Source organism: Rutidosis leptorrhynchoides, chromosome 3, assembly GCF_046630445.1.
Source record: "Rutidosis leptorrhynchoides isolate AG116_Rl617_1_P2 chromosome 3, CSIRO_AGI_Rlap_v1, whole genome shotgun sequence".
Classification (NCBI taxonomy): domain Eukaryota; kingdom Viridiplantae; phylum Streptophyta; class Magnoliopsida; order Asterales; family Asteraceae; genus Rutidosis; species Rutidosis leptorrhynchoides.
In genome coordinates this window covers 420,827,212-420,842,827 of record NC_092335.1, presented here as the reverse complement: position 1 = coordinate 420,842,827, position 15,616 = coordinate 420,827,212, and positions in this window count along the sequence as shown.

Genomic DNA, 15,616 nt, shown 5'->3' with positions numbered 1-15,616 from the left:
CATTTAGTTAAACAAATATAAAGCCCATTAATAGCCCATAGTCTAATTTCCACAAGTGTCGTTCTTTTGTCCAAACCCCAATTATGGTACAAAGTCCAATTACCCAATTTTAGTATTTTAGCCCAACATCATGATAACTTCGTTTTAAATAAGCGTAATAATAACTTAGCTACGAGACATTAAATTAAAAAGGTTGAACATAACTTACAATGATTAAAAATAGCGTAGCGTTACACGGACAGAATTTCGACTTACACCCTTACAATATTCGCTAACATACCCTTATTATTGGAAATTAAAATTAAAATTAAAATTAAAATATAAATATATATATATATATATATATATATATATATATATATATATATATATATATATATATATATATATATATATATACGTTGAGAGAGTTGGATGGATGGATATATATCTTTTACACTGAACCAAACACGCGAATTTATAGGCCTGTGAGCTGAAAAAGGGGCTCATGCGATCGCATGAGCTTTGCCCTTCAAGGCCATGCGATCGCATGGCCAGCTGGGGAGGCTCACATGTGGTTGTTTTCTTCTGCCGACGGTTTTATAATATAATATAATATATATATTAATTTTAAGAATTAATTATATATTATATTATATTCATGTGCATAGTTGACTTGTAATTTTTAGTCCGTTGCGTCGAGCGTTGAGAGTTGACTCTAGTCCCGGTTCCGGATTTTCGAACGTCCTTGCGTACAATTTAATATCTTGTACTTTGCGTTTCGTGTCTTGTACTCTTGTAATTTTTAGACGTTTCTTATCAATAATTGGAACCTCTTTGATTGTACTTTGTACTTTTGAGCTTTTTGGTCGTTTGCGTCTTCAATTCGTCGAATCTGTCTTTTGTCTTCACCCTTTATTATTTAAATGAATATCACTTGTAAATAGAACAATTGCAACTAAAAGCTTGTCTTTCTTGAGGGATAATGCTATGAAATATATGTTCGTTTTTAGCATTATCAAATATTCCCACACTTGAGCGTTGCTTGTCCTCAAGCAATATAGTCTTGAAATATAATAGAATCACTTCTTTATTCTTCACACTTTGTACATCAGTGATTTCTATACGGCGGTATAAACAATGGTAGTAACGATGTGGTTTACAGTCCCACATGACTATAAAATTTAGATCCATTAGGGAAATTGGATCTTTATGAAAACATTTGATCTTTTTGAAAATTAAATCTAGCTTTTACCCTAGATAAGTTTTCCGGAATAACCCTAGATAACTTGCGGTTTTGTGTCACCCACTTGCTAACCTTGTATTGGGAAAGCAACACGTCCAGTATACTTGTTCCGAATATTACCTTTCGATAAACTACCGTCCGATTGTAAAGGAAAGCGTTGAACAAGCAACTGTTAAGGCAATGTCCCCTGACATGCTTTTAATTATGGTCTATAACGTGTCGGACGCAATTACTATCCTTTGTAGGAGCAATAGTAAAGCTCACCCTTATAATTTTCCAGTCTGGCACAAGGTCCTGTCTCCGACCATGCTATGCAACCACCGTTCTTACGGTTAACACCCGATTTGGTTCAGGTGACCTAATGAATTCCAGGTGAATTCCTAGGATTTTACGTTCAATGGTAATGAACGCATTGAAAATGGGTTTTCAGAAAACAAATCGGTTTGAAATTTTGATCAAAATATTTTCTCGTTCAAGCTCGAGTTTAGATATCATTGAATTCTATGAGTTTGTAATTCTCAATCTTTAAGGTCAATCTCAAGGATTGAGTAATATCAGTCTTAAAAGCTGATTTTTGATCTTTAAGGAGATTATCCTTTCTGGGGATCTGATTCATTAGTCTTATCAAGCTAATTTGCACAGCATCCTCCCCATTTTACAAGACAGATCCTCTCATGGTTAGCATAAGTCTGACCACTTGGCGACCCTGTTTGATGCTGAGGTCCGTAGATTTCCTGCTGATTTTAGTGATGACTTTTCTAGATTTTTCGTCAACCTACAGCTGGTCTGGACAACAACTTCATGACCTAAATCAAGAAGCGCGTTTCTTTTTCGGAAGACTTTACTTCCTTTTAACGATGGAATTGATTCATCGTGTAGATCCATCTTTCTTTCAAATATATTACAGGAAATCGGGTAAAACTGATTAAAATCGTCCAAAACAAAATATCTTCAGTTATTTGTTACAAAAATATGTGACTTATGTTTTAAATAACTTGGTAAATTTTCCCACACTTGGCTTTTATTTTCTTTTATTTGCCTTTTTATTGTCCTCTATTCCATTTTAAATGAATTCTAACATTTTGGTTTGTTTCTTAATTTATGTCCTTTCCGAGGTAACAATAATTTCGGTGTTAACACCTAGTTTTATCGTTCATAAATATGTATAAACATGATTTTGAGTTCATTTAATTGGAAATTTTGAAAAATTTTACTAGAATTGGGTAGTCGGTATATAAGACTAGGGCTGTTCTTTGTTATCAGAGAGCACTAGATTCTAATACAACTACTGCGTTACTAGTATTTTTAAAGGTAACCAAGTGTTTAAATCAAAAAAATTTAAAATCCGAAAGAATTTAACCTCTTCTCACACTTAAGATCTTGCAATGCCCTCATTTGCAAGAAATCAGTAACAATTTAAATTATTGAGGGTAAATAGCGTAGAAAAATGATTAAATTTTACCAAAGTTTCCAAACATATTGGCGTTTGTTTGCTGAATGATAAATGGTGCACATCATTTGTTCATTCCATCTTGTTGTTACATCACATTTATTTTTCATCTTGTCGTCAAAATTAGTAGCTTTTGCTGAACTTAATGCCAGTCTTTGAAAATGCGCCGTTTTACCCTGTTTTGTACAATCGACAATATACATACATACAAATATAAACATGCATGGCAAATTGAAATGGGACTTAATATCCCACTTTCAAATCCTAAATGTGAAATATTAGTACACAATAATAATAAAAATGATAAAAATTACATAAATATATCCAATAACATAAGTTTAAACATGAATAAGTAAAAAGATAAAAACATAAAAATCATAAAAATAACCATTGGAACCAAATCAGTCTGGATAGGGGTTCCAGTTCATCTCGTCAGGTGGGTTCCATTGTTGGTTATAGGTGTTCTGATAGGCTTGGTTATAGTCATACCGGTTAAAGGGTGGTCGGATGTCAGGGTTGTGTGGCGAAAAATGAGCAGGTCGAGTAGGCACATAATTATTTGGTACCGGATATGATAGCTGGCCCATGATTTGGTGCTGATGAACTAACCAGCTATCGTGTTGGCGTCGCCTATAATCCTCGTATACTCGCTCGGAGTTCCACTGCTCATACATACTATGTCTGGCCACGCTCGTCATTGCTTCCTCATCTATACGAACGTGGACGTCAAGAATAGCATCTCGAATGACATCCCTAATGTCTTCTGCTTCCTCCATTTTTTCGTCTGAACCCCTTTCTACCTGTGGATGATTACCTTCATAGGGTAATGACTGGTTGCGTCTACTCTTCAATACCTTAGCACCCACATAAACCCGCAATCCTATGGTCTCATCCCGTTCTCTACAAAGCTGTAATGGACCCCCTTGGTTCCTATCAACACCTAAATACTCTCCAATGAGAGTAACCAAAATACCTCCTCCTATTATACTCCCGTCCTGCATTCCTTCTACCATTTTAGATAAATAAAAACCAACACAGTAAGGGATATTAACAAAGCTCCTCGGGTCTCGAATACACTTTAGGTAAAATAAATCATGTAAGGTCATTTTCTCCTTATTGTGACCTCTCTGTGTAATCGAGTTAGCCAAAAATCTATGAATCACACGAAGCTCGGCTTTGTTAATATGTAAGTAGGAGTGTTTTCCTCCTAGTGTAAAAACATTATAGTTCGACATACGCCTCCAAACGGCGTCAGCGTCAAAGTTCCTATCTACCCTTTCACCACGATAAATCAAACTCATACAATCGGGTAGTAGCAATTCACTAGGAGTGTAAATCTGTAATGCCCTGGCCATGTCCATCATGGACATTCTGTACATCCTACCGCCAAGGATAAATCTAAGAAAACTTCTATCATCTAACCTATCTACATCTACATTTAATGCAATAGTACTCATCAACTCAACACACCATTCCTTATATACAGGTCTACGAATGGTGAAAAGACGTTCCTGATCTGTAAAAGAAGAACTGCCATACCTTTGAATCATTTGCTGTCTAACACGGTCAACCAGATGGACCGTTTCCAAATTATTCCAATCAATTACCCTCGGCACCTCTACCTCTTTTATTACCAATTTAAATTTATTACTTTGATATGCCGGGTAATCTCTCCATCGTCTATCGAATCTCAGATTAGGATGTAACGTGTGTTCCGGAATTGTTGGGTATTCGATAGGCGGATACGGGGGAAATACTGTGAATTCATTAGGTAACTGTAGCGGATCATAATAAGGTACGTGCTGATTAGGCTGATGTTGTGGTTCCTGTTGTAGTTGTTGTTCAGGTTCATATTGCATTTCTAGTTCTGGTTCTGGAGCTGGAGCAGGCTGTCTAGATGATGATGATCCTGATCCTCCAGTATCGGTTTTCTGCAAAACACATTAGACACAAAATGTGTGCATCCAAGTATGCATTAGTGTTAGCAAAATAACGACTTAAAACATTCACAATAACATGTTAAATCAAAATTAAACTTATACACATTTTCACATTTTTTCACAATTCTACACTTTTCTAAATAAGCACATATGAAAATGTATACAAAGTTCATAAGCATTTAACTCAAATAACATGTCAAAATAGTCATTACTAATAATTAAACAAGTCTCAAATGGCAAATATATCAAATTAATCATGTTCATGAATTTTGCACCTAAAAAGTCCACTTTAATCTTCAAAAATCATGTTTAGGATCAATGTTTGGATCATTTAGCTACCTAAACATGTTACACTACTTAATTTAGTAATAATTCATGACAAAAATCGGCCATAACCTGTTTATATCAAAAAGCCCCAAATTGCTCATGAACACAAACCCTAGATTTCTAAAAATTTTGAAGTTTTTGTCTTCAAATCATGTTAAATGGCATCAATCTAGGTTATACATGCATAAAATACTAACAATTTAACACTAATTACACTAGAAATTAACAAAATTGCATTAGATAAAATATTGGTAATTATCACAAAAACTAGGAATTTATAGAGTTTAGGGGTGTAATTTTTACCTTTTTGCTGAAGAATGCGAATCTAGGCATGATTAGAGTAAGAAATTTGACGAATTACGGTGAATTTTGGTGAAATTTGGAGAGAACTTGAGTGTGTTTTCGTATGTGTTTGTGTGTTGTGGTGTTGAAGAACAGCTCGCTGCCCTTTTGTGTCTGGCCTGATTTCCAGCCTCATGCGATCGCATGAGGTTGGAGTGTAAACCCCATGCGATCGCATGGGGTGCCGGCTACAGTGTTTTGACCTTTTTTTTTTATATATATAAAACCTTACACTTTATAAAACATAAAATTAATAAAATTTTAAAAATTTGTTTCTTTTTAGGATGAGGGCTTTTCGGATCGATGTCCTAGTCCGTCCCTCGACAAAATTTTAAAATTTGTCAATTCAAAGCGCGGTTTTAAAAGCAAAGATTTTTGGGTTTTTTTAATGTTTTTTTGGCATACTTTAATTCAATAAGATTAAAAATAATGATAATAAAAGTTCTCGTCCCTCCCTCGGGTAAAGCAATTTCTGTTCAAAGACCTAGTCTTCAACTCACGACGAATTTTAAAAATCATATTTTTAACTTAGCGAAATAAAGTAAATTTTTGTTTTTAAATTCACACCAAACTTAAATTTAAAATGCATAAAATTAAAAATTCATATTAAAAATTCACACCAAACTTAAATTATATTTTTATTTTTAAACATACAAACTTATATTAAAAATATTAATTTTTCAGATAGTTACAATTTTAAAGAAGTTTACAATATTAATTTAATATTTATATATTAATTTTAAAAACATGGTAAAAAAAATTGAAAATCTTTTTGGCTTTTATCCTACTTTAATCAATCAAATATTATCAAAAATATGCGCCCCTCTTTTCGGTAAAGTAATTTCGGTTCCATGACCTAATTTAACTCATGACGAATTTTTGAAATATTTTTGGTTGATTGATTAAAGATATTTATACCTTAAGAATAAACGGTAAATTTCGCAGTGATGTAATAAATTTTTGTATGATATCAATAATTTCGGTCGCAAGATCTAATTTTATCGAATACCAATTTAATACTTTATAGCGAACAAATTAGCGTTTATTATCAAAAGGTTAAAAATAAAAATAAAAATGAAAACTGTACAAACTTACCTATGAAAGAGATTTCTTAGTGATATGCTCTAGCCCACTCATAAGATAGTCGGACTAATTAGTTTTCCATAGCTACATAGGCGTAACCTCGAGCATTTATCGATTTTTCTTCTAAACATATGAACGGTCCGTCTCTGCATAAAGTAACAAATTCGGTGTTTGAATAGGTTTGATTATTTGAAAATTTACCTTCGTGTGACCATTTTCCGCATTTGTGACATCTTTCAAGGTGTCGTCCTCTTCTTTTCGCTGCGGATTTTGATTTTCCTTTACCAAATTGTAACTTATTATTTTCGCATCTGGATTCTTTTCTTACTCCGTCCAATTTACTTCTGATTAATGATACTATTTCACTTGGAAGGGTGTCATTAGTACGTTTGGTAATCAAAGCGTGTAGCATTAGACCATGGTTTAATTCACAGGAAGTCTTCATTTCGAAAAACCTAAAAAAAATAAAAAATTAGAATGGGGGGAGAAGACTAGTTCTTTAGGGTCTGCTAGGGAAAGACCATTCGGGTTCCATTTCCAAGAACTACACGAAAATAGAAAATCTAACTCTAACAGAAATACATATTATCCTTTAAAGACTTGATTCTCCCCACACTTAGTTAGTTGTGGTGTCGAAATTGTGATTAACTTCGTTGTCAACTTCCATCGGACTATCTATGTAATGTTTAACTCTGTGACCATTAACCTTAAATTCAATCCCATTTGAATTTATTAATTCTACTGTTCCGTACGGGAAAACTCTTTTGACTATGAATGGTCCAGACCATCTTGATTTCAATTTTCCAGGAAATAGCTTGAATCGTGAATTGAAAAGAAGAACTCTGTCTCCTTCTTTAAATTCTTTTGAACTTTTGATTCTTTTATCATGCCATTTCTTCGTTCTTTTCTTATAGATTAACGAATTTTCGTATGCTTCATGTCTTAATTCTTCTAATTCGTTTAGTTGACTTAACCGTAGACGTCCAGCTTCATGTAAATCAAGATTACATGTCTTCAAAGCCCAAAATGCTTTGTGTTCAATTTCTACTGGAAGATGACATGCTTTTCCGTAAACGAGTTTAAAAGGTGTGGTTCCAATTGGAGTTTTGTAGGCTGTTCTAAAAGCCCAGAGTGCATCCTCCAATTTAATGGACCATTCCTTCGGATTTGATCCTACGGTTTTCTCTAGAATACGTTTTAAAGCTCGGTTGGTATTTTCAACTTGTCCACTTGTCTGTGGATGATATGCGGTGGAGATTTTATGAGTTACTCCATATCTTTTAAGAACTTTCTCAAGTTGATTATTACAGAAATGAGTACCCCGATCACTTATTAAAGCTTTCGGTGTTCCAAACCTTGCAAAAAGACGTTTTAAAAAGTTGACTACAACTCGTGCATCGTTAGTTGGGAGAGCTTGTGCTTCCTCCCATTTAGATACATAATCAATGGCAACGAGAATGTATAGATTATTATGAGATTTTGGAAATGGACCCATAAAGTCAATACCCCAAATGTCAAATACTTCACATACTTGAATGACATTTTGTGGCATTTCATCACGTTGACTTATTTTTCTGGCCCTTTGACAAGCATCACAGGATTTGCAAAGAAGGTGTGCGTCTTTGTAAATTGTAGGCCAATAGAATCCAGCATCATAAACTTTTCTTGCTGTGAGTTGAGGCCCATAATGCCCTCCTGTTGGTCCTATGTGACAATGGTTTAAGATTTAACTAGCTTCATCTCCGAATACACATCGGCGTATTATTCCATCGGGACAACTTTTAAACAAATGTGGATCTTCCCAAAAATAGTGTTTTATATCACTAAAGAATTTCTTTCGTTTTTGGTACGATAATCCTTTTTCAAGGAATCCACATACTAAGTAGTTTGCATAGTCTACAAACCATGGAATTTCATTATAATCTATCTTCAATAGATATTCATCAGGAAAGTTGTGTTGTATGGCCGATTCATTTAGAACTTCTAATTCAGGATTTTCAAGACGAGAAAGATGATCAGCGGCGAGATTTTCTGCTCCTCTTTTATCTTTAATTTCAATATCGAACTCTTGTAAGAGTAAGATCCAACGGATTATTTTTGGTTTAGCATCTTGTTTCGAAAATAGGTATCTAAGAGCAGAATGGTCAGTATAGACCACCGTTTTAGCTAGAACGAGATATGAACGAAATTTGTCAAAGCAAAGACAATAGCAAGGAGTTCTTTTTCAGTAGTTGTGTAATTTGTTTGTGCTCCTTGTAACGTCTTACTAGCATAATATATAGGTTGAAATCGTTTTTCAATCCTTTGTCCTAAAACGGCTCCCATTGCAAAATCACTTGCATCGCACATTAGTTCAAATGGTAGATTCCAATTTGAAGTTATCATAATCTTCGCATTAGTGAGTTTTTCTTTAAGAATATTAAAAGATTTGATGCATTCATCTGAAAAGATAAATGGAGCATCCTTTTCAAGGAGTTTATTCATAGGAGTGGCAATTTTAGAGAAATCTTTTATTAAACGTCGCTAAAAACCGGCATGCCCTAGAAAACTCCTAACTCCTCTAACATTGGTGGGATGTGGAATTTTAGCAATTACATCTACTTTAGCTCTATCCACTTTAATTCCTTCCTTTGAAATTTTATGTCCAAGAACGATGTCTTCTTTAACCATGAAATGGCATTTCTCCCAATTAAGAACTAGATTTGATTGTTCACATCTAATAAGCATTCGTTCAAGATTAACTAAACATGATTCAAATGTATCACCGAAGACTGAAAAGTCATCCATGAAAACTTCCATGCATTCTTCTATCATGTCGTGAAAAATCGCCATCATACACCTTTGAAAGGTTGCAGGGGCGTTGCAAAGTCCAAATGGCATGCGTTTGTAAGCAAAAGTACCATAAGGGCACGTGAACGTGGTTTTTTCTTGGTCCTCGGGTGCTATTTGGAATTTGAAAATATCCGGAAAAACTATCAAGAAAACAATAGTAACTATTTCCGGCTAATCTTTCCAATATTTGATCAATAAAAGGTAAGGGAAAGTGATCTTTTCTGGTGGCGTCATTTAATTTCTATAATCAATACAAACACGCCATCCTGTTACAGTCCTAGTAGGAATAAGCTCATTTTTCTCATTTGTGATGACAATCATGCCACCCTTCTTAGGCACGCATTGAACTAGGATTACCCATGGACTATCAGAAATTTGATAAATTAAACCTGCATCAAGCAGTTTAATAATTTCTTTCTTAACAACATCTTGCATATTAGGATTTAGTCTTCGTTGGCGTTGTACATACGTTTTATGACCTTCTTCCATAAGGATTTTATGTGTGCAATACGAAGGACTTATTCCTTTAATATCATGAATCTTCCATGCAATAGCTGGTTTATGAGCTTTTAACACAGAAATGAGTTGAGATTTTTCATTTTCAGTAAGAGAAGACGATATTATTACAGGTAATTCAGATTCACCATGTAAATAAGCGTATTCCAAATGGTTTGGAAGTGGTTTTAACTCTAATATCGGTGGTTCTTCTATCGATGATTTATATCGATATTTGTCTTCTTCTTTTAGCATTTGAATTTCTTCTGTTGTTGGTTCATATCCATTAGCCATAAGTGTAGCTAACATTTCAGTTTCATCAATTGGTTCAGTACCTTCTCCTAAAGAACATTCTCCTGTTCCTTGTAATTCTGGAAATTCTTCTAACAATTCTGCATGTGATTCTATAGTTTGAATATAGTAACATGTATCATCTGCAGATTGCGGTTGTTGCATTGCTCTATCAACTGAAAAGGTAACACTTTCTTCCTATATACTTAGGGTTAGTTTCTTACTGAACACGTCTATCATTGCTTTAGCCGTGTTTAAGAATGGTCTTCCTAATATGAGAGGAACTTCAGAATCTTCTTCCATGTCCAGAATAACAAAATCTACTGGAAATACTAAAGTACCAACTTTAACTAGCATGTTTTCCATTATCCCTCTAGGATATTTTACTGATCTATCGGCTAGTTGTATGCTTATTCTTGTTGGTTTCAATTCTCCAAGGTCTAGTTTAGTGTATAGTGAATACGGCATTAAATTTATACTAGCACCTAAATCTGCCAATGCTTCTATTGAACTTAGACTACCCAGAAAATATGGAATTGTGAAACTTCCTGGATCAGATAGTTTTTCTGGTATCTTATTCAACAGCACTGCAGAATAATTAGCATTCATAGTAACAGCCGAGAGTTCTTCCATTTTCTTTCTATTTGTGATTAGATCTTTCAAAAATTTAGCATATCTAGGCATTCCTGAAATCACATCAATGAAAGGAAGATTTACATTTATTTATTTAAACATATCCAAGAATTTGGATTGCTCGGCTTCAAGTCTCTCTTTTTTCATTTTACTCGGGTAAGGAAGTGGTGGTTGGTATGGTTTAACATAAGGTTTAGCTTTAACTGTATTATCTTCATTAACCTTTTCAACTACCGGTTCTTTTTCCTTATCTTATTCAGGTTGTGGTTCTTGTGGAGTAGGAATAGCTTCATTAGAAATTACAGGTATTTCAGGTGGTTTAAGTGTAATACCACTTCTTGTGGTAATGGCTTTAGCTGTTTCATTCCGGGGGTTAGCATTTGTATCACTAGGTAAACTTTCTGGTTTTCTTTCACCTATTAACCTTGCTAGGTTGCTCACTTCTTGTTCCAGATTTTGAATAGAAGCTTGTTGATTTCTAAATGCTTGAGCATTTTGTTCATTGGTTTGTTTCTGAGATGTGAAAAACTGTGTTTGAGATTCAACTAGCTTCGTCATCATATCTTCTAAATTCGGCTTTTTATCATCGGTTTGTGGTGGTTTGTTTTGAAAATTAAGTCTTTGCTGATTGTAAGTATTATTGGATACTTGTTGATTGCTAGGACCTTGTTGGTTGTTGTATGGAACATTTCGATTATAATTCTGGTTTTGATTGTAAATCGGTCTAGGCTGTTGATAATTATTCTGATAATTATTTCCAGGCCTTTGGTTTATATATGAAACATTCTCTCTTTGTTCCATTGTTAGTTCAATACCGAGACAATCTTTTGTCAAATGTGGTCCTCCACACTGCTCACAACTAATTCGTATTGAGTGAATATCCTTAGTCATCTTTTACATTCGTCTCTCGACAGCATCTATCTTTGCAGAAATGGAATCTAAGTCATGACTAGAATTGGCTCTAGCTGCTTTAGATGATCTAACGATATCTTTTTCTTGGTGCCACTCATGTGAGTGGGAAGCAGTGTTATCAATAATTTTATAAGCATCAGTTTCTGTTTTCTTCATAATAGAACCACCAGCTGCTATGTCGATGTCTTTCCTTGTAGTGATGTCGCATCCTTGGTAGAATATTTGTACTATTTGACAGGTGTCTAAACCATGTTGTGGACATCCTCTTAATAACTTTCCAAATCTGGTCCAAGCCTCATATAGAGTTTCATTTAGCTTCTGTGTGAATGTAACAATTTCTCCTTGAAGTCTTACGGCTTTAGATGCCAGAAATAATTGTTTAAGAAATTTTTCAACTAAAACGTCCCATGTATCAATCGCCCCCTCAGGTAACGATTCTAACCAATCTTTGGCTTCTCCCTTTAAAGTCCAGGGAAATAACATGAGATATATCTGTTCATCTTCAACTTCTCTTATTTTAAATAGAGTGCAGATTCTATTAAATGTACGAAGATGTTCATTTGGATCTTTCTTCGACGCACCACTAAATTGGCATTGATTAGTCACCATGTGTAGGATTTGTCCTTTGATTTCATAATCTGGCGCATTAATTCCTGGTTGAGTATTTGCGTGACCTTGGCCAGTGCGTTTAGCTCTCATTCGGTCTTCCATACTTAAAGGTTCCAGATTTTCCATGATTGAATTTGTTGAATCTGAATCACTAGAGGATTCTGATTTAATGGTTCGTTCCTCAACAATCTCTGTTTGAATGATTGGTGGTTCCGGAGGAAAAATTAGTGGTTCAGGATCTATGAATCGTCCCTGAATATTCTCCGGATTCTCAATTGTGAGGTCGGGTTCAAAAAATGGATTATCGGAAATTTGAATTGGAGTACTTGGTCGACTGGATGACGATTCTAAAGAAAAATCAACGGTGACAATATTTGCTAGATGTCTTGATCGAGTTACATGTGGTGAACGTACAAAAGGTAGTGAACGTTTTGCTCGGTGCATTCACTGAATATCCTATTAGTTTTTAAAAAGAAAGAAAAATTATATAAGTTATCCAATTAATAGACTTTTCTGATTTTGCTCACGTTTCGAATAGCCAAAAGATGCAGCAGAGGGGCAGGATTCGTTTGGTCTCAATATAATTGAGTACTGTTTGGCTCCAATAACCCGGTCCACGTAAAATCCAACTATTACTACGAACCAGAAAATTTTGATGTCTATCAATTTAACCGCTTAAAATAATTTTTCGTAATTTAAAGAAATTTAGATAAGAAATAGAGAAAATTCTAAGTCCTAAAAACTAGAATGGCGAGAAATAAGAAAGAAAAATAGTGCGTCGAAATTAAAATTAAAATTGGAGAAATAAGAAAGAAAAAGAGTGACTTATAAAACTTTAAAACACTCGACTAACCCAACCTTATTATTATCACTAACTTAAAATTAAAATTGCAAATTGAGATTACTAATTGGAGTGATAATTGATACATAGGTAAAAGGCGTCGAAAAATAAAAATAAGAAAGTAGCGCGTTGAAACTTAAAAAGGAACTAAAAACTAAGAATTAAAAGTTGCGTCTAAAAATATTAAAGCTTACAAGTAAAACTATATCCCAAATGGCAATATCTTAAAAAGGTACTAAAATTTTAAAAATGGTGTCGCAAAATTCTAAAGCACCTAGATCTTAGTATAAAGAAAAAGCACTTAAGGGATTTTACGACAAATCTTAAAAATCTAGAAATAAAAATAACTATGGCAAAAACTATGATTTAAAACTAAAAACGAGCGAAAAATATAAATATTACGCTAAAAAAATAAAAAGAGACAAAATATAAAAATATACTTAAAGTTGTAAAAAGTATAATTTTTATAAAAATATTATTTTTATATTATTTATTTTGTAAAAGTATTAATTTTATAATTTAATTAAACTAAATAAACTAAATATACAAAATAATAAAATTAAAACTAAATATTATAAAAATATAACCCTAATTAGGGTTTAATTAAATAATAATAATAATTACTCCGTATTTAATGCTCTTTAGGGTTTTACTGTGGCGTGTCAGGTGCCTTCATGCGATCTAATGAAGTTATGCCTTTGGGCTCATGCGATCGCATGAGATTTGATTTTGGGCCACGGTCTGGGCTGCTACAGTACCAGGCCGTGAGAGTTTTTAATTTTTTTTTTTCTGTTTTATATAAATACAAAATATTTAGATAAAATTTATATTTTTACAAACTAAAAATAAAAATAAAGAAACTTTATAAAACTTAAATATTTAACAAACTCTTAAAAATATATAAATTTTATTTTTCTTTTTATATTTTCGTATATTTAAAACGTATTTTTTACAAAAACGTATTTTTATAAAATTAAACTTAAAATAAAATTTTTTTTATAGCGTTGCGCTTCCGGCGTTTTAGCTGATCCCCGGCAGCGGCGCCAAAAATACTTGATGTGCGTAGAGGTGTATATGAAATAGCTTATATTTTACTAGAAAAAATTATTAAATACGATACAATTTTACACAAGATTTTTATTTATGTATAGAATGGATATACTTAAACCTTGCTACAACACTTATAGGAAGTGTACCTAATCGTACAGTAGTGTAGTTTTTAGTAAGTCTGGTTCGTTCCACAGGGAGATCTTTAAACAAAGCTTAACGCTATATTAGTTTTAATTTATAAAAATACAAATATATATATAAGTAATATTATTATTATAAAAAGGGGGGGTTTTACCGTTTAATGACCGGTTTGTCGATTTTTAAAACTTTAGTCGCAGTTAAAACCTAATGTAAAATATTAAATAAATAAAAGACTTAATTTAAAGCGTAAAGTAAATAAAGATAATGAAATTGCGATAAATAAAAGTGCGATAAAATAAAATTACGATAATTAATGAGTACGAAAATTAAAAGTGCAATTAAATACAATCACAATAAATAAAAGTACAATTAAATACAATAACAATAAATAAAAGTGCAATAATTAGAAGTGCAATTAAATATGAAAATAAAGAAATTAGGCTTATTTAAACTTCCATGATCATGATGTTTGACGTGTTGATTTTAGTTTTATGCCCATGGGTTAATTGTTCTTTGTCCTGGATTATTTAATATGTCCGTCTGGTTTTTGTCCATAACAGTCCATCAGTCATAAATATAAAGTGCGAGTGTCCTCGTCAAATTATCCTTATACCCGAAGTCAAATATTCCAACTAATTGGGGACTTAAACTGTAACGAGGTTTTAATACTTTGTTTAATAATTACACCAGGTTATCAACTGCGTGTAACCCAAGGTTTTAATACTTTGTTATCAATTATGCCAAGTGTCCTTGTACATAATTTCACCCCTGTTTTAATAATTTCATAGACTATTAATCCATTCCCGTGTCCGGTTAAATGAACGATTTTTCGTACATATAAAAATCCCGCCCATCGTGTCCGATCGAGTGTATGTGGTTATTTATAGGTACATCCAATTGTAAATCTTTATATTAAAATTAACAAACTATCATTTAGTAAAACAAATATAAAGCCCATTAATAGCCCATAGTCTAATTTCCACAAGTGTCGTTCTTTAGTCCAAACCCCAATTATGGTACAAAGCCTAATTACCCAATTTTAGTATTTTAGCCCAACATCATGATTACTTCATTTTAAATAAGCATAATAATGACTTAGCTACGAGACATTAAATTAAAAAGGTTGAACATAACTTACAATGATTAAAAATAGCGTAGCGTTACACGGACAGAATTTTGACTTACACCCTTACAATATTCGCTAACATACCCTTATTATTGGAAATTAAAATTAAAATTAAAATTATAATATATATATATATATATATATATATATATATATATATATATATATATATATATATATATATATATATATATATATATATACGTTGAGAGAGTTGGATGGATGGATATATATCCTTGATGTGCGTATATATATATATATATATATTTATATTATAATTTTAATTTTAATTTTAATTTCCAACAATAAGGGTATGTTA